Source organism: Anolis sagrei, chromosome 5, assembly GCF_037176765.1.
Source record: "Anolis sagrei isolate rAnoSag1 chromosome 5, rAnoSag1.mat, whole genome shotgun sequence".
NCBI lineage: Eukaryota > Metazoa > Chordata > Lepidosauria > Squamata > Dactyloidae > Anolis > Anolis sagrei.
The window spans coordinates 153,185,399-153,205,196 of NC_090025.1; the positions used below are offsets into that span (position 1 = coordinate 153,185,399).

Here is a 19,798-nt window from a genome sequence, read left to right on the forward strand (position 1 = left end):
TTCTTATTGTACATCTGAAGGTCTGGAAAAGATTTATAAGCAGTCAATAAATGGCATCCTTTTCCATTTTTACATAGTTGGAAATCCCCTCTTTTCGAAGTTCCTAGTCACACAAGCTTCTAAATGACTCTCTTCATACCTTTATAAAATTATGCAAAGGACTAAAGAGGATAGGGTCACTTGGAGAAGAGAGGAAGCCACTTTGAAATGCTCAACAAAATGCCTAAAAAGGGGCTTCTGAAATTCTGAGACTGAAAGAATAGCTCACTAATTGTGGAATTTAGTCCATGTAAGTATAGCAAGAAATTCTGAGAGACCAGAAATACTTTCAACAGTACTGAAATAGCAGACATTAAAATATCTGGTGGCCTCTCTGTTCTGCTGAAAAAGGAAAAAACTTTGTTCTTGTATGTTTGGTCATGAGAATTTTGCTTTGATTTTTAAAGAAACTGGCAAATATATTCCCAATTGTAAAAGAAGGAAACTTCAATGGACTATCTTCTTAATGTTCTCATTATGGGCATCCCAGAAATGTCAATGCAAGTAATAATAAAAAACTACAGACAGTTCAATCTCTTTGAAAGTACGTAGTGTATATTCAGAATAAGAAGAAAAAAAGAGAGCAAAATATGAAATAAAGTGAACACATCCACCGCTGCCCTTTTTCTCTTCTGTCCACATAAAAGCAACTTCGAAACCACAGAGAACATATTGCTGAGAAAAGGGGTAAAAACGTTCTTCCAAACTGTACTATCCAAGTTGCTACGGGCAAAGTTATGGACATCTTGAGAAATAACCTAGTTAAAGCGGATAATCAGAATTCTTTGTTACATGTACTTAAAACTTATCAAATAAGTTACCTATATTAAAGCTCTCTATATCTGATTTTGAAAAATGGTTATTCTTTGGGGAATGCCTTTTTAACATGAACTGTTTAAGCTTGTGAAACTTTTATAAGGTGCAACTGCCTCTGCAGCAGTGAAAATTTTCAGCTTTAGCCTACAAACCCATTTCTGGTTAATGATTGTGGTAAGGGTGAAAACATTTTTTGTGTGTTGGAAGAGAGGGAGGAAGAGATGTCAAATAGGACCTGTAAGCTTTAACCAATGATTTAAGCAAAGGTAACTCAAATCAGAATGGTAAAGGCAGATTTTCCTAAACAAAGCTGTGAATCTGAACACTGAGTATTAATTTACATCTAAATAGAATACAGTTTGCACTGTTTCTCTCTTATCAGAAATCTTTGTCTCCCAACAAATATATTTTGTATATCCATGATTGAAATATAGAAATAAGTCCTGAATACAACTTGGAAATACATATCAGATAAATTGCCCATGCTTGGTTTATTGTTCTTTTATGCCCAGGAGAGCATGTGAAAGAAAGCCCTTAACGCATATTAATGCTCTGGTTTGTGTAATCACCGTCTAAGCAGGCCTCAAACTGATTTCTGGATATCCTATGTAATAATCTGATCAGCAAAATCACTTTCTGTAATACTCAGAGGGCTGCTTCACAGTCTCCAAGACTTTTTTTTTGGGGGGGGGGGGGGGGGGGTTAGACTATAGTTTGAAAAAAAAAACCAAACAAATTCCTATGCACACCGCACGTGTCTTATCTGTAGTGGGCCTGCTTTTGTCTGATGAGTCAAGTTAATTAGGATTGTTGTTGTGTGCCTTCAAGTCATTTCAGACTTTGGGCGACCCTAAGTCTAAGGTTTAGGGGAGGGGACAGGTAAATGACCTTGAAGTGCCATCTCTGGCCCAGGGGCCTTAGTTTGGGAACCCCTGCCTTAGTGGGTTCACTACCTACCGAACATATCCATGTCTATGTTGAAATTCCTCTGGGATCTGTTCTTAGTCCTCTTCTCTTGCTATACACACTCAACACACTCATACAACCAGATAGCGTTCAGCAACACCTGTATACCTGCTTTCTCCCACTTAAATCTGAAGTATCCCAAACTGTTTAATCCCATGTCTCCAACTGCCTCTGATAGTTCTGCAAAGATACTCTGCCATCATTTTTTGCTCAGTGTATCCATATTCTCCATCTTTCCCCCAAGTCCTCCCCACTGTATACACTTTCCTTCATTTACCATAAACAAACAAAAATACAATAAGAAACTGCAATTAAGATGACATCAAGAAACATAGGACATGCAGATCACAATGCAAACGCTTAACTATCCTACAATCCACTTTGTTAAATAGGCAGTGTAACTTCAAATTTGATTCTTCTTTTGTTCCTCACATTTCACACCATATGTAAAATTTACACAAGCATTTTTACTCCCTCTGGTGATCTCTCACCTATATTACAGTTTTTTCTACTGTCTCACCTTGTTTTCTTCATAAACATTCAGCATTTTGCTCGCAAAATTATTGTCAATTTTGTTTTGATCACATGATCTTTGAATGCTATCTTCTCATAAATCCACAAGATAATTGGTCCGATCATAAAGGTTGTGACACCTTTTCCCCACTCTTCGCTTGATTTATATAACCATTAAAAACATCTTCATTTGTCCAGCTTCACTACCCTCCACCAACTAATCTCTCACGGTACTTTCTTTTTCCCTTGCTGCCCTGGATGGATGGAACTGCCTCCCAGAAAACTCACATGATGCTATCTCCCATTTCCCTCTAAATCTCTTATTAAATCAACCTTTTTTGTAAACTCCCTTCTCCCAAAAACCTTATTATAAAAACTACCCTGAATTGAAAGAGCCTTGTTTCTTTTGTGTTTAACTCTAAACTATGAACTCCTTGGAACCGGGACTTATCATTTTGTATATTATAGCATAATACACATTAATGCCACCATAAAACTTAGGCATTATGTCCAGCAGCAAGAGAAATGGAAGAAAATGCTCAAGTTTTCAAATGCAATTAATATCTGGTGTGTTTTTTTAGTGTATTAATATTGTGTTACAGCATATTTGAAATTTGCAGATGTATACAATAGGCACATGCATTCAGGCCAAAAGGCATGCAATTTTCGGGTCTGTTTTGTCTGACCCCTCATTTTGTTTACTGGAAAGTTATCAGAAAGGGGAGGGGTGATGTTGTTTCATTCGGCAGGGATTTGGCCCATTGGCTACAATGGAAAACTTTAAACGCTCAATCCTCAGCCATTTTAAGGCCTGTCTGCATGAAGCCTACCTCAGTTGTAGACCCCATTTACAACTATAGGCCTCCCAAGTTTCAAAACAAGTCACTATTGATTTTTTTTAATTATCTTAATTTTAAAGACATACCACAAGAGAGGATTCTGGGAATTGTGGTCACTGGTTGTGTCCATTCTCAGCCAATCAGAGTATGGACACCACCAGGCTTTTTTTTGGCTAAGAAACACACACAGAGAGAAACTTCAACTCCATTCAGAGTATGGACACCACCAGGCTTTTTGTTGGCTGAGAAACACACAGAGAGAAAGACTTCAACTCCGTTCATCCTCCGAGAGGAACTTTTCAGTGACCACCCTATGCTAGTGCCACTGGGAAAGCGAGTTCCCAGGGTCCTCTCTGGAGAAGGAGGTTTCTTTCCAAGAAAAAATGGAGGAGGCATCTTTTGCCGGGGAGAGAAAAAGACATTGCAAATCCCCTGTCTTGGATATTTTTGTGAACTTAACTCTTTCCGAAAATTTCGGCTCTCTGAATCTGTTTCACTGGTCCTTTTGTCTCGCTCTTCCCCTTTCTGTTTTCAGAAATTAAACGAAAATGGTCCTCTGAAAACTACAACTCTTTTCGTTAACAGCGATTCGGGCCCAAGTCTACCACACATACTGCTAAATCTCTACCTAACCCCAGAAATCAATAACTGGTATATTATCTATGCAACAGCACTGGATAATTGTCCTCTTCCTAGTACAGTACTTGATGGCTTACAGCATTTAAATATGTCTCATGGGTACCAGATCTTGTCGGTTCTTGAAAGCTAAGCAAGGTCAGCTTTGGTAAGTACTTGGCTGGGAGAATGCCAATGAATACCAGGTACTATATGCTATATTTCAGAAAACGGAACTGGCAAAACTACCTCTATTTCTTGCCTATGATATTCATGGAGTTGCCAAAAATATACAATGGATACATATGAGCATGTACTGCTCTTAAGAGAACTGAATTTTGATTTGAATTTAATTGTACTATTCCTTCTCTCCCCTCTCACTCGGCTTATAATTTTTTCCATAATGAACAAAGCAGAAAAGATTCTGAGCAGAAATATTACTGAATGATTTTAATGCTCAAGGCTTATAAGTATCATCACTATCAACATGTGTTGTCATTTATTTAGACTCCAGCTTATATATCTAATACTGCAACACTTGATCCCCAATGTCAGGAACATCATTCCCAATTTACGGATATCAACAGAAGCAACACTAGAGTTACTTCTTGGAGATTTCTTGAGTGCTTCATACACTTCCTGGACACACTGATCTGCTATACAATCTCTTGAAGTCCTGGCTATGATCTGAAACTCAAGTGAAAGCTTACAGTTTCTATTGAAATCTCCGGATCTTCCTCCCTCTCTTCCCACATAAGTATATAAACTTGCAACTGATCTACAGGACTGTTTCATCAAAGTTTTAAAAACTCTTGAATTACTTTAATAATATTAACAGCTATAACAATCTTAAGATTAATACCAGAAACATTCCTTCTGACAGAAGTAGTGCTTCTTCAGAAATATTCTTTCATATACAAGCAAGTTTTCATATATAAAGAACCTGAACTACTTATCTCCACTCCCCATATCTATATAAATAAAAATGTAATGTTCGTTTGTGGGATTCACAGAACTCAAAATCCCCTGGATGAATTGACACCAAATTTGGCAGCAAAACACATTCTTATCCAATTTATGTCTTCCAAACAAAAAAGTCTTTAAAAACGAATGGGAAATAACTTTAATATCCCCCTCCAAAAAGTACCTAACTGAGCATGCGCAAAAGGCCCCCTCCACAGCATGCACAAGAAGACTGAGGCACTAACCGTCAAGAGGGAAAAGGACTGCCTCACCATGGAGCCCCTCCTCCAAGCAGGAAGGCAGGGTCCTCTTTCTTTTCGGGAGGGGAGAGATTCAGGAAAGGAAGGAAGGAAGGAAGGAGACGGAGGAGAGAGTGGAGGCTGGGCGAGGCAAGCCCTGGCAGTCACGTAGAGGCTCCTTGAGGCCCAAGTGGCCCCCAGGCAACCCCTCCCCCAAAACCAGAGGATTGAAAGGGAAGCCTGGCTGCAGGAGTGGCTGCACACACACACACACACCCCCTCGGGATCGTTGGGTAAAGGGAGGATGCAAACCATTGGAAGATCAGCCACTCCCTAAGTTGGCCTCCACATCCCTTACCAACTGCCACAGAAGGAAGGGAGGAAGGAAGAGAAAGAAAGGAGAGAGGAAAGTAAGAAAAGGACTGGTGAAAAGAAGGATATGAATGGAAGGAAAGGTAGAAGGAAAGAAAGAGGAAGGAAAGTAAAGGAGGCAGGGATGGGAGAGGGAAGTAAGGAAGGAAGGGAAAGGAGAGAGGACGGGAGGGAGGAAGAAAGGAATAATAATAATAATAATAATAATAATAATTATTATTATTATTATTAATAAGGAGAGTCTAAATGGCCATCTATCCGGAGTATTTTCATGTGCTTTTCCCTTATGCCAGAAAGAGGTTGGACTGGATGGCCCTTGGAGGTCTCCCTACTCTAGGATTCTATTACTATTATTATTAATAATAATATTATTAAGCAGAGTCTCTATAGCCATCTGTTAGGAGTGCTTGGATTGTGTTTTTCCCTTATGGCAGAGGGAGGTTGGACTGGATGGCCCTTGTAGGTCTCTTGCAACACTAGGATCCTATTACTATGGATTCCTCCCAAACCTCTCGAGTATTTTCTGCTGGTCATGAAGGTTCTGTGGGTCAAGTTTGGTTCAGATCTGTCATTCATGGGGGTCTTAGTGGTCTGTGGAACTGAGCTGAATCAGTTGAAGGTACTCCAAATCCCATCATCCATTGTCCATACTCCCCAAACTTACTGTTTTTGTGATTAATCAGTATGCTTTAATTATGTTCAATTTATAACAACAGAAATACAATGTATTTTTGAAGACTTTCAACATAAATACATCTTGCATATCAGATATTTACAAGATAATTCAGAACACTAGCAAAATGACAGTTATGAAGAAGCAACTAAAATAGCATTAAGGGGTTGTGGCATTAAAAAGGTTTAGAAACACTGCTCAAGACATTCTATAAAAATAAATAAAATACTGTCCGTGTATTTATGATTAACATAAATAAAAAACCACTGGGAGAATAGACACCACATTTGGACAAAATACATATATCACGCCAATAAGTGACCATCACTTATAAAAACACTGAAAACCACAGCACAAGAGACTAAAAAAAGCAAAAATAAATCACAATGCATGCGCAAAACAACATATTTACACATATACACAAATACACACACACACACATATATATATATATACATATATACCCACACAAAATACATATACACAGACTGGGCCACAGCAACACGTGGCAGGGGACAGCTAGTATAATAATAAAACACAACACAACCAGTCATCTGAACAGTATGTAAAATAGGGACCAAGATAAAAGGCTATCAATCTTGAAGCAGTATTAGACAATGAATACATACGCTAACGAAAACTTAAGAGTGTGAAAGGAAGAAAACAAAAGAAGTAGAACACAAAATAGGGTCTATATGCCAACACTAGGGTCATAAAGATAATTGAATGTTAAGTACGTTAATGCTAAGAGAATATAGATTTTGTGCAGAGTTCAGAAACCCAGTGGAATACTGACATTGATTTGACAACCACTTCATATACTTTGTTCCAATCAGTAACATAAACTATGGAATACGTTTGCAAGATGATGAAGGTGACAATAAATTACTTGCATTCCTTTCTGGTTATCAGTACAAAACATGTATTTCTGCATTACACACCAATTTCGATCCATCTCTAGACTGATGGGATGGCAATGGTATTATTTCAAGTTAAACCATCAAGTCTGTGATATGAACTTGATGCTGACCTCATGTAACCTTGATACAGAAAGCGTACCCTGTATCAGAAGTGGACAACAACTAGAAGTGGTGACATTCACTTTTCTTCTCTGAACCCTTGGGAGAGATCTCACATCATCACTGTTGCTGAACGACCTGGATTTGCTTTACTTTGCTACTGCATTGCCAAAATTTGGTTTCTTCAAAGTTATTAATGTAATTTATATAATGCTAACAAAACAAGACTGTTTCAAACTTTTGAGTAACATAAGTCAATGTGCAGAGAAGAACGTGCATATTTAATTAATGATTCAAAAGCTATGCACGCTTGCAACCCTTATGTTCTCAACATCCTGGCAGGTTGCAAATAAATCAGCCTAGCAAACTCTGTGGGCTCAATATGAAACTTATCAATTTGACAGTAAAATGCAGTGTTTTTTTTAATGTGTTCCACAACCAGAGACTTTAACACATCCCTCCTGTCTATGAGCTGATTAAAAAAATGATACCAACAGTTCATTTTATGACATATAACTTAAGCTTTGGCCGCTTTGGTATAGAAGATTTGACCTTCAGCTGCATATTATTAACAGCCTGCTTCCAGAGAACGCTCCCTCAGTGATTATCTTAGGAAATCCTTTGCTTAGATATAATTAGCTCAAAAGCCCTTACAAATCTGTAGAACATCACATTGCTGCTGTCTGATATGTCTACATTTGTTTTGCTATTGGCTTGATTTTTAGAATAAGGTATTTTAAGATGACACATTTTTAAATAAATTCTGTCAACGTTTATATGTACTTCAGATATTCATGTAGCTAACATTTCTAATCAAATTCAACAAAACTAAAAAAAACCATAAATACTTATTAATTCTCAGCACTGATCGATTTGTAACGATATCTCCATGAATACCTCTATAAAATTTAGCAATATGGCTATTAAACATTTCTCTATTATTTAAAAAACAAATTCATACTTTAACCTGCCATGTACATAATTTTATAGATACATGGCAATTATATGAAAGAAAGTGTTTTTTGTAAATAACAGACACAGATTCACACTAAGCAGAAGATATTATCAGTACTTTAACTCAACCATATCCCTTATTTAGGCTGAGGCAGGATCCAGAAGCAAAAATAAACTGGGGCACAGCCCTCAGTAAGGAAGCCAATACTGTTCTGGATGATAACATTTCCTTCCTAGAGGAAAGAAATCTCTTAATAAATAAGGCCCACTTAATAGTAAGAGATATTCAAATACACAAAAGAATAAAATGCACCATATATCCTGAAGGCACAGCTGTAGATTTACCATTCTGAGTTTGAAGATGGTTTAGATGTGGGAAGAGACAACTCTGACACTCCTACGAAATTCTCGTTGTTGTTATAAAACAAATCTATCCCATGTTCTGGATCAGAGACTGTATTGCCATTTCAAATTCTTAAGTAGTTTGATAACTTGGTCAAATGGCATACGAGTTCAAACTTTCCTACAGAATTTAAAATGTTTTTACTTCCAAAATATTAAAAACCCAGGAGTCCATATTGTGGTAACATGTTAATTATTAGGTCAACCAAAAAAACGTATACATGGATGGAAGAAGAAGAAAATGGTATTAAAATCATGCATTGCTGTTCAAGGTAGTATGGAAAAACTGAGTGTATACCATCGAAGTAGATTTTGTCAGACAATCTCCAATGACCAAGAACTGACTGGGAACAAAGGCAGGAAAAGATAGGTAATGTAATTCGGTTCTGTGTTTGAAAATAGAAAATAAGAAACATCTCTGAAAGAATAACTGAAGTTCTAAAAGAATGTCCCATCTCATCTGTGTTATAGCTTGCCTTATTTCATTAAACTTAACTAGGTAAGCTGTTCAGCCTTTCTTTCAACTCTATGACTGTTGTTTGTCATAAAATACAAATGATAACAATCAGCACGCTAATCTTACAATTTGCTCTGCTCTATAAGCTTCTAAGAGTTAAATGCTTTTGCTGTTCACCACAAGCTCCCAAGTGACCAGGCTACATAGAAGGAGAGGATACAAGATGGATAAAGAGTTCTACTCCAAGTATGCCTAGGTTTATCTAGAAACTGTAAGGGACCACAATGAATTCTTTATATCAGAGCTAAGAATCATGCATATATTGTTGGGCTGCAAATCACAGCAACCCTAACAGTCAAAGCCAATGATAAACTGCTTTGTTAGAAATTAAAAATTGCAATCCAACCACATATAAATACTAACACATGCTTATAAGAAGACAGAGCCCAAGCTCTGATCATTTAACTACTAGGCTCTCAAACAGTAGGGCACGGCAGTTTCTTAGCTGGAGTGCCAACAATTTGAAGGTACACACACACACACAGGCCCTAAAAATTGCAACCGATCCAACAAACCACGTATTTACTGACTTGTTTGATCTCACCAGACCAGAGGAGTCAAGGTCTCCAATGCTCATTAGCTCACCCTCCAGAACATTAGGTATCCGTCAGTAGAGCAGGAAGAGTGAAATGATAATAATAACAACTTTGTTTTTGTATCCCGCCACCATCTCCCCGAAAGGTCTTGGGGCGGCTTACATGGAGACCAAGTCCAGTCAAATCCAATTAAAACATGACACAATAAAACAATAAAATTTAAAAACATCATAAAAAACATAACTGTCATAATCAACAATCAGTGGCTGAACACAGTGGACATGTGGAAGAAAAGAAAGTGGAAAAAGAGGAAGTGAGAGTCAGGGTAGCTTAGGTTGGGGTTCACATGGGTGTGCAGAAGCAGCAACTGCCTTCAGCATGCATATGGAACAGAGAACAAGAGAGGTAAGGGAGTTTCAGAGTGTGCTGTAAAGGCTGGAGTTCACACAACTGCAGTGCCAACCCTGCCTCTGGGTGTGTGCAGGGATAACAGGGTGGACAGCCAAACTTAGAGTTGCTCTGCCAGCTTTGCAAGCACAGGTATTCTCTTTGTGAGGCTTCCAGAGAGTGTGAATGCATTTGCCTCATTGCAAGCCTGGCAAACATGTATGTTCTGTTTGCAAGTTTACTGTGAGACTGTGAATGAATTTCTATCTCTCTGCAAGCCGGGCAAGCAGAAATGATGCAAGGCCTCCAGAAAAACTAGATGCATTCACTTAAAAATGGCACAGGGTATTAGTGGTGGACCCTCCACTGCTGCTCAACAAAATTTTCAACAGGTACTTGAGCGTATACATCTTTTTGATATCCCACAGATATGGAGGGCCCATTGTAATTCATATCCATTTTAATCCCATGCAATTAGACTAATGAAGGATACTACAATGTGCTATGTGCTAATGTCATCCAAGAACTGAAAGTTGTTCTTTATAACATTATCCATGGTTTAATAAACTTTGCATTCTAAAACAAGCATACAGATCACACATTGTGTGAAGCTGGGAACTGATTTTATTTGAATAAAACTTTTCTAATTTGAACACTATTATTTCCTTACAAACTTTTAACATATCATCATCATCATCATCATCATCATCATTTAATAACTTATTAATCGCCCTCCATCCGAGAATGCTCTAGGCGATTTACAGCTAAATTATAAAAGATAAAATACATACATACAAAAATTAAAAATTAACAGAGATCGAATGCTCTAGTAAAAAGCCAGGTCTTAAGTGCGAGAGTAAAAGGCCCTAAGTCACACATGGCTCTCATGTAGGGCGGCAAGGAATTCCACAAGGCAGGGGCAGAAACAGAAAAAGCCCTGCGTCTGGTCCTTTCCAAGTGCACTTCTCTAGGACCTGGTATATGGAGTAAGTCACGTTGGGCTGGTCGTTGCGACCTCCGATGATGGGAGAAGGAGAGGCGGTCCCTAAGGTATGATGGACCCTGGCCGTAAAGAATTTTAAAGGTCAGAACTAGCATCTTATACAGGCCACGGTACTCAGTTGGAGCCAATGTAAATGTTGCAGCACTGGTATTATATGGCATTTCATGGGCGTTCTTGTGAGTAACCTGGCTGCCGCATTCTGAACAATATGAAGCTTTCGGGTCATAGACATCGGAAGGCCCACATACAGGGTGTTGCAATAGTCCTGCCTAGACGTGACCGTGGCATGGATGACAGTTGCCAGAGCCTCGTAAGATAGGTAGGGTGCCAGTTGCCTCGCTTGTTGTAGATGGAAAAAGGCCTGTTTGCTGGCAGCAGAGACCTGAGCTTCCATTGTCAGCTGTGAATCCAGGATGACACCTAAGCTCTTAACAGTGGTCGATGGAGATAGGGCGGCACCATCGAAGGTGGGTAATGGAGGAGTCAGACCTGCCGGGCGGCCATGCCAGAGAATCTCAGTCTTCACTGGGTTCACCTTCAGTCTGCTAGCACGTAGCCAGTTTGACAGAGCTTCCAGACATAGGGTGAAATTGTCTGGAATTGACTTTGCTCCAGGCTCCAGGCACAGAAGGAGTTGGGTATCGTCTGCATATTGGTAGCAGTCCAGGCTGAAACTCCGAGCCAAACTAGCAAGGGGTCTAACGTAGATGTTGAAGAGAAGAGGAGAGAGAATTGCACCTTGGGGGAGCCCACGTAGGAGGGGGGATCTATCGGAGACATGATCCATGTACTCCACGTGTTGACTCCGGTTCCGGAGAAATGAGTTGAACCAATTGAGGGCCTGACCACGAACTCTGGACATGGCAAGACGGTGAATCATTAGATCGTAGTCGACGGTGTCAAACGCTGCGGTAAGGTCGAGAAGTACCAGTAGCGTGGATTCACTGTTGTCAGACTGGCGACAGAGTTCATCCGTAATGGCAACCAGGACTGTCTCCGTCCCATGACCCGGGCGAAAACCTGTCCAGGCCAGTCATTTTGCAAATGAAAATAGGCTGATGAAACAAAATCTTCTTAAAAATACACTGTGTTTGAGGTGTGTGTAACATCCATGTGTGGATGAAACCGTTACAGCAGGGGTCAGGAACCTTTGGCTCTCCAGGTGTGGTGGACTTCAACTCCCACAATTCCTTGAGGCTCGGCATTCACCCCAAAGGCTTACCTTGGCCTCAAGGAATTGTGGGAGTTGAAGTCCACCACACCTGGAGAGCCGAAGGTTCCCCATGCCTGCGTTACAGGGAGAACCACCCGACTGATGACAAGATTGAATAGGAATATAGAATGCAGTTCCAAAACAAATTGATAGACAGTGCATCCCTTTCAGCATTGACATGGTAAAGTCCATTTGAAACAAGTCTGCAGCTTTTATCCCAGTGGGATACTTTCAACTCCTCAAAACAAAAAAAGGAAAAATCAAGAATGGCAAAAAAAAAGTTATTCACTAGTAAACAACTAGACACCTTAGATGGACAAATAAGGCAGAATGTCCACATTCTAGATGATATGCCACACTGCCATTTTTGAGATGCAACACTAATGATTTTGCCATCAGTACTTAAGAGAGGGCAGTCAGCCCAATCTCAATTCATTCTGAAAGTCTTCTGTCCCAAATTTTAAATAAAATGTCCTAACTAAAGTAGCTTTCTGTGCTCTCTCTCTATACTGCATCCAGCATGGAACTAATAATACTAGTTTAGGAAGTCAGTGATGCCTGGGTTATACAGGGTGAGGCAGCATAACTTCCTTTTTTAAAATGTGCGCCATTCAGTCGGTTGAAGATGTAGCGGAGCGCTAGTGGTTTCATTCGAGAGGCAGGAGTATAAAGTTTTGTCCTGACACAGTTCAGTCACCATCATGCGTAGGAACAGTGAGGAACGTGCTTTTGCTGTTGAGGCCTACTTTTCGAGCGGATTTGGAGTGGCCACGCCACTCTCCAGATGTGGCCCCTTATGATTTTTTTTCTATGGGGTTTTTTGAAATCCTGTGTTTATGTGAACTGTCCAAGGACCCTACAAGATTTGAAGACCAACATCCAGGAAGAAATTGCCAAAATAATGCCTGCTATGCTGGCAAGAGTCATGACAAACGCCAGAAATCGGTTTGCTCAGTGTATGGAGAATGGGGGACGTCACCTACCTAATTTGATCTTTAAAACTATGTAAAACAAAACTTTAGGTATGTGCCTACATTATAAAAAAATAAAAATTTCTGATTCATACAATGGGTTTTATTAAGTTTTGAAAAAGGAAATATCACTTGAAAAAGTGAATTATAATTTGATTGTAGATTTGACTATTAAATACATTCTATCTGACCACTTTAACCTGTTCTTTTATTATGCTGTATAAAGGAATTGATAACATTATATTTCTAACATTTTTCTGCTGGAAAATACCAGAGGAAATTTTATTTTAAATTTTCCTCAATGAACAAAAGCCTTCTGTAAGCCCCCCTCTCCCAATCCCCGAGATCAGCAGCTGTATGCAGGAGCTACAATCTCTGAACCATTTTTAAAAGTATACCTCTGGAGCTTGTGATAAGACAACTCTTACTAACTTAAGCATTCCCTTTTAGGCCAGCCATATAATTTGCTCTGATCTGAAGCAACACCTTCTCAAGCCAGTACTTGACATATTCAGCAATAAGTCTGGCTCATTAGTATTCATCTGTCAGTTTCAACTGTCCATGGACAAATAATTACGAGATATTCCATGAAATCAAGTACACCCTTGACTAAGCATAAGCTACCTTTAGCAACAAGTACATCACTAGTCCAAACCACAGGGATCAGAGTCACCATTGTGTAGCTAGCAACTTTCCAGAAAGCTTCTCTTCTCTCTTCCTTTAGTCCAGGTATGGGTAAACCCAGGCCCGGGGGCCGGATGTGGCCCCTTAGGTCCTTTTCTCAGGCCCTCCTCTCTCACTCCATTCTATCTTTCCTGTTGAGAGCAGTCTCAGTTGATTCATCTTGTTATACAGAAGATGAATCTCTATGCAATCTGTTATGGTGATTAGTGGCAGCATTTCTGGGTGGAACGTAATCTTCTAGAATTGTTTGTAATCAAAACTTGACAAAATATTTTTATTTACTTAAATGAATACAAAATGCCAATATTAATTACTAGCCTATGGTCCAGTTTAGACAATCACATCTTTTCTTAGTAGGCTCAGACATAAACAAGCCTTGTCTAAACTTGTGCAACTGTTTTCCATGAAACTTCTTACTTGCATAATACAAGGTGAAACTTCCAGATTAGCCAAATTTTGCTGAACTGTAAAATGATTGCCAAAACTTTGAAACTAGTTAGGAAATTACCATTTTAACTGTTTCAGGTTGCTTTTAAGGGTTTCAAAAGAATATTTTAATATTCCTTTTTATTCAGACAGGCTTCTAAAGATGAAGGTTTTTAAGATCAAGTCAGGGGGTGCTGTGGTTTTTAACTGTGAATATGTTTTAGTGGATTTTAACTGTGAATTTTTAATACTGTTTATATTTAATTCTGTTTTAATGTTTGCATATTTGTTTATTTTCAATTGTATGCTAAAGCTTTTATGGTAAGCCACTTTGAGTCTCCTTTGGGAGAGATAAATGGAATATAAATAAATACAATAATAATATTATCTTGACATTGTTTTAATTACTTTTTCTTTGTTCATCACCTTGGAAGCCCTTGTGGGCTAGGAAGTTATACAAAACTAGTGTGTAATTAATTAACCCACATTCAAATGGCTACATACAATTTCAAATAAAATACTGGTCTTCTACTGTGTTGTGATGAAATGGGGATTTCTTAGCACATGTTAAGAAAATTAAACTTTCCCTGTCAATAGGACTTCATATGCTCCTAGAAACTGGAATAAAAATCACCAATAAGACTTCATACGCTCCTAGAAACTGGAATCAAAGCCACCTGAGCTGGGAATGTTGCAACCCTTTAGGAAAGCAAAGTATGGGAACGTACTGTAACTCATGAGAACCACTTGGAGCTTGTAGAACAGGTTAGGCAATATGCAGCTTGCAGATCACTAGGTTTCACAGTGTGATAGGAGACCACAAAGGGCCATCTATCTAACTCCAGGCCATGGAGGAAAACACAAAGCATATAATAATAATAATGATGATAATGATAATAATAATACTTTATATACCCTGCCACCATCTCTCCAAGGGACTCGGAGTGGCTTACATGGGGCCAAGCCCGACAACACATCAATAAACAAACAAAAAAAGCAATAAACAAAAAACAATACAGTTAATATAAGTCACATATAAACAATAAAACATAAAGATTTAAAAACCTATGGCTGGGTCGAATGTAATAGTTTAAGATTAAAAAATAAACACTGGGCATGAACAAAGGTAGGATATATCTAGTAAGAGGGTTTTGAAAGAAATGAGGGAGTGCAATCCAACGAATAGTTAAGGTGCTTCTGAGGACATTTTGCTGGGAATTGTGTCCTATTCTGGGAAGGCACACGTGGAACAGCCACGTTTTCAGACTGCCAATGTGGGGGCTTGCCTGATATCCTTGGGAAGGGAGTTTCAGAGACGGGAGGCCACCATCGAGAAGGCCCTCTCCCTCGTCCCCACCAAGCGCGCCTGCAAGAGTAGGGCCTCTCCAGATGATCGGAGAGATTGTGTGGGTTCGTACACCAAAATGCGGTCATGCAGGTATGCGGGTCCCAAACAGTTCAGGGCTTCTGACATATGACAATCCAACCTCTGTTTAAAAACTCCAAAAGAGACCAGCACAGAACTGTTATTTTTAAATATAGATATTAACTTTTAAATACCCCATGTTTTACCACGTTTTAGCTTAAGCTGATTTTATCCACATTTTTGTAACATTAGGAAAAAAGTCATCTTCTGAACAAATCCTCCCTAGAAAACCCTACAAGATTGCCACAAGTCAGTTACTTGTTTACAAAAGTTTTTTCTAGGCCTGAGACAGACCAAGGAGGTGGCATAGTAATGTTGCCCATAACTTTCCTTTATATAAGGATTCTGTGTTGATATTCTTTTTCAAAATAGTTAAAAGATCAGCAGATGGGAAGCATGAAGGAGGGATGAAAAAGTACTTCACAGTTCTGTAATTGTACATTGTTTCCCACTGATGGGAAATACTGTAACTAATATAGTATTTCCTACCTTTATTGAACTCTCATACTATACATCATTATTGAATAGTTTCTTTATATTGCTTCTTCCAAAAGACCTTCTCAGCTGAGATATCTTTGCTTATATTCACTTCTGGTTTCCAAAGCATAAAATAAAAGTCAACTCAGGTTTGATATTACACATCTTTGTGACCATGTGCCTCAGCACAGACTTAACATTTCAGCTGCTGCTGCTGCGTGCTTTAAAGTCCGTTCCAAAACTGCCTTAGGCATTTCAGAAATTTCTTAAAGGAAAAATCAGGGTATGTTGTTTTGAGTTTTGGTTTGGGATTTTTTTGGTACCACAAAGTTTCCACTGGAAAAATTGAAATGGAGCAAGATGTTCTGCTTTTTTCCCTGGGCATTTCCATCTGTATACATACTATAAAAAGAAAATCACTTACAAAATCACAATAGAAAATGTCTATGCAGCTTTCTACTTTTTAAAAGCCTTGGCTTAAATGTTCAAGGCTTCTAGAAGTGTAAGTCACCTTAGAAACAAAATCCCAGGCCTGTACTGATTGATGTACATATACATGTAAATACATGAGTCTTCAAATGAACTCAAACTCTCTACCACTGAGGTTCTTACTATGCACACTGGTATGTATACAGCTCCACTCGTCTCTTTAGACATCTGTACAAAGAAGCTGGAGGGCATCTGATATTTGAGGATGACACTGGGATGTCATCATGTGTTCAAGTGTTTTATTACATGGCTTCAGGAATTCCTGAATACAGCTATGCAACAGGAAAAGGCAACCTAGTGCCTTCTGGATATTTTGGCTTATATTCCCCACTATCTATGCTGGATGTAACTTAGAAGTTGCAGAATAAAACATCTAAAAGGGTAGCAAGTAGTCTATCCCAATCTAAAGTAGTGATCTTGACCGTTAAATTGAAATAATATACAACTTCACAATAAAAGAATACCTTGGATAACCACGTTCAGTGTTGCAGAACTGACAAAGATTCTTTACACACACTAACAACCTTCTTTAAACCTTTCTGAAAAATTAATGAAGCAGTATTATAGATCACATGGATCCATAGATTTGTCAGTTAGGAAAATTTATATGAGCTTAAACCAGCTTCCTTCCTTCCTTCTTTCACAATAACTCCATGAGGAAGATCAAATGAACAACTTAACAGAATTTCATGGTTCAGTGTAAGACGACAACATTGATTTCACAGTCACAGTCCCAACACTCTAATGAAGACAATACACTAGTTCTCTTATCCAACATGATTGCTTGCATATTCTTAAACATATGGCAGGAAATAGATAATTTGTGCTAAATAGTCTTTAAAATAGCAAGCAACCCAGTTTATGATGGTATCAACAAGTAGGTAGCTAGACATTAACTGAAGGAACATGGCTTCCATTTAAACTTTCCAGTGAATTATAGATGACATAAGTCACCCTCTCATGAACCATGTAGTTCAAAATGGAGGAGATAGAGACAACTACTCTGTTTCCTTGAAAACAAGACAGGGTCTTAAATTAGTTTTTGTTCCAAAAGATTCATTATGGCCTACGTATAGCTGCTTGGACACTATTTAAATCAACTTTTTAATAGTGGGTTGTTGTTGGTTTTTTCGGGCTATATGGCCATGTTCTAGAGGCATTCTCTCCTGACATTTTGCCTGCATCTATGGCAAGCATCCTCAGAGGTAGTGAGGTCTGTTGGAACTACCTCTGAGGATGCTTGCCATAGATGCAGGTGAAACGTCAAGAGAGAATGCCTCTAGAACATGGCCATATAGCCCGAAAAAACCTACAACAACCCAGTGATTCCGGCCATGAAAGCCTTCGACAACTTTTTAACACACTGCAACTAGGACTTATTTGATGCAGGGCTTATACTTTGAGCTTCCTCAAAAGTTCTGAAAAATCATGCTAGGGCTTATTTTCAGGGTAGGTCTTATTTTGGGGAAACAGGATAGTGCCATCAAATAGACAGGAAATAATTGTCCCTGGAAGATCTATGAGGGGACTGGGAGTATTTAACTTATGACTACACAACTTATTCTTGCTCATTGGTACAATTGCAATCTGCAAACTATACAACTTATAATTTGTAAACAAAATTTAAAAATTTCCAAAATAGTTGCTCTAAGACACTGTAATAAAAAGACATGTTAAATCAATAAATAGTAATATTTTACTTCTTACTCATCTCTCCTCAAGGCTTGAGGAGAGGTATTCATAGATTAAAATACAACATTTAACTCAAAAATATGAAGCCATTTTAAAAAAAACAGAATAAAACACATGAGCACAAGATCAAAACAAATTAAAATCATCCATTCATGAACGTCAAAATGTCAATTTAAAAATCCCAGCTTAAAATCAACTAGGTAGCCCTGCCAGAAGTGATAGATTTTGAATATTTTAAAATTAACTCTTAAATATCTTCTAGCAGGTCATTCCACAGATCAGGGGCAGCCAATGAAAAAGTCCTCCAGGTAACCATCACCAGTCTAGTCCTGGATGGTTGAGGTAAGCATCCCCAGAAGACCTGAATGTATAGGGTGTATTGTACGGAAGGCGGCAAACCTGCAAGTAACATGGACCTAAATAATATAGGGCTTTAAATGTATGGCTGTTTGAGCAGGCGTTCGAATAATGCAATGATTGGTTAATGAACACTGGAATGGAACAATGGATGACGAATCTGGAACATGTTTTTGATGATGAGACGACAGTGAATGGGTATTGTAGTAACTGTTTATTAATTGTGTAATGTGTTAGGTTGTTAACTGTTTCTATACTGTAGCACTGAATTTTTGCTGTTCGTATTTGTTGTGAACCGCTGTGAGTCGCCTTCGGGCTGAGAACAGCGGTATATAAGTAAGGTAAGTAAGTAAATAAATAAATAACCAATACTCTGTACTTTGCCCAGAAACGAATTAGCAACTGGAAGTGAGTTTAATATCGGTATGATGTGCTCACTCCTGGATGTACCTGTAACCAATCTGGCTACCATATTTTGAACAAACTTGAGTTTCCAAATTTGGGACAGAGGGAGCCCAATGTACAGTGCATTGCAGAAAGCCACCCTTTAAGTTACCAGTGTGTGCACTACTGTCTTTACATCTTCTAATTCTAAGAAGGTGTGCAGATGGAAAACCTGCCAAAATGATAATAAGCACTCCTGGTTGTTGTATCTATTCAAGCTGACATTTAGAAGACAGACTGAAGAGCATTCCCAAGCTGCAAACATGGTCTTGCAGAGGGAGTGCAACCCCATCCAGAATCAGTTGACACACTTCTACCCTCAGATTAAAATCCTTAGTAGAAAGCATCTCTGCCTTGTCTGGATTCAGTTTCAATTTGTTTTTCTTCATCCAGCCCATTACCTCCCTCCAAGTATTCATCCAGAGGAAAATACATGATCCTCAGCAAATACTGTTTAATGAAGTGACGTATACTGTGACATAAGGAAATCTGCTTCACAAGTAGTAACTGCCTTTAGTTTCACAGAGTTGCCTAAGGAAGTTATTATGATAATAAAATAAGAGGTACTGCATCTAATATGAGCCTTCCATTGTGGTTAATGAGGAATGTAACTTATTATAATTGGATGGAAATTTTATAAATTGTCAACTCTGCTAGGACAAACTGCTTGTGCTTTGTCAGCAGAAAATGGGAGCTGTCCAGAGAAATCAAAAGCCAGTGCAGGATGAACAAAATATGTTTGCACAAGATGTAGGATTATTTAATG

At 38.6% G+C, this 19,798-nt stretch overlaps 1 protein-coding gene across 4 annotated transcripts in view; it reads right to left on the reverse strand.

Annotated features, from left to right (window-relative positions):
- Positions 1-19,798, reverse strand: part of ATP2B1 (ATPase plasma membrane Ca2+ transporting 1) — an 81,554-nt gene that overhangs the window by 46,887 nt on the left and 14,869 nt on the right. The window lies entirely within an intron of this gene.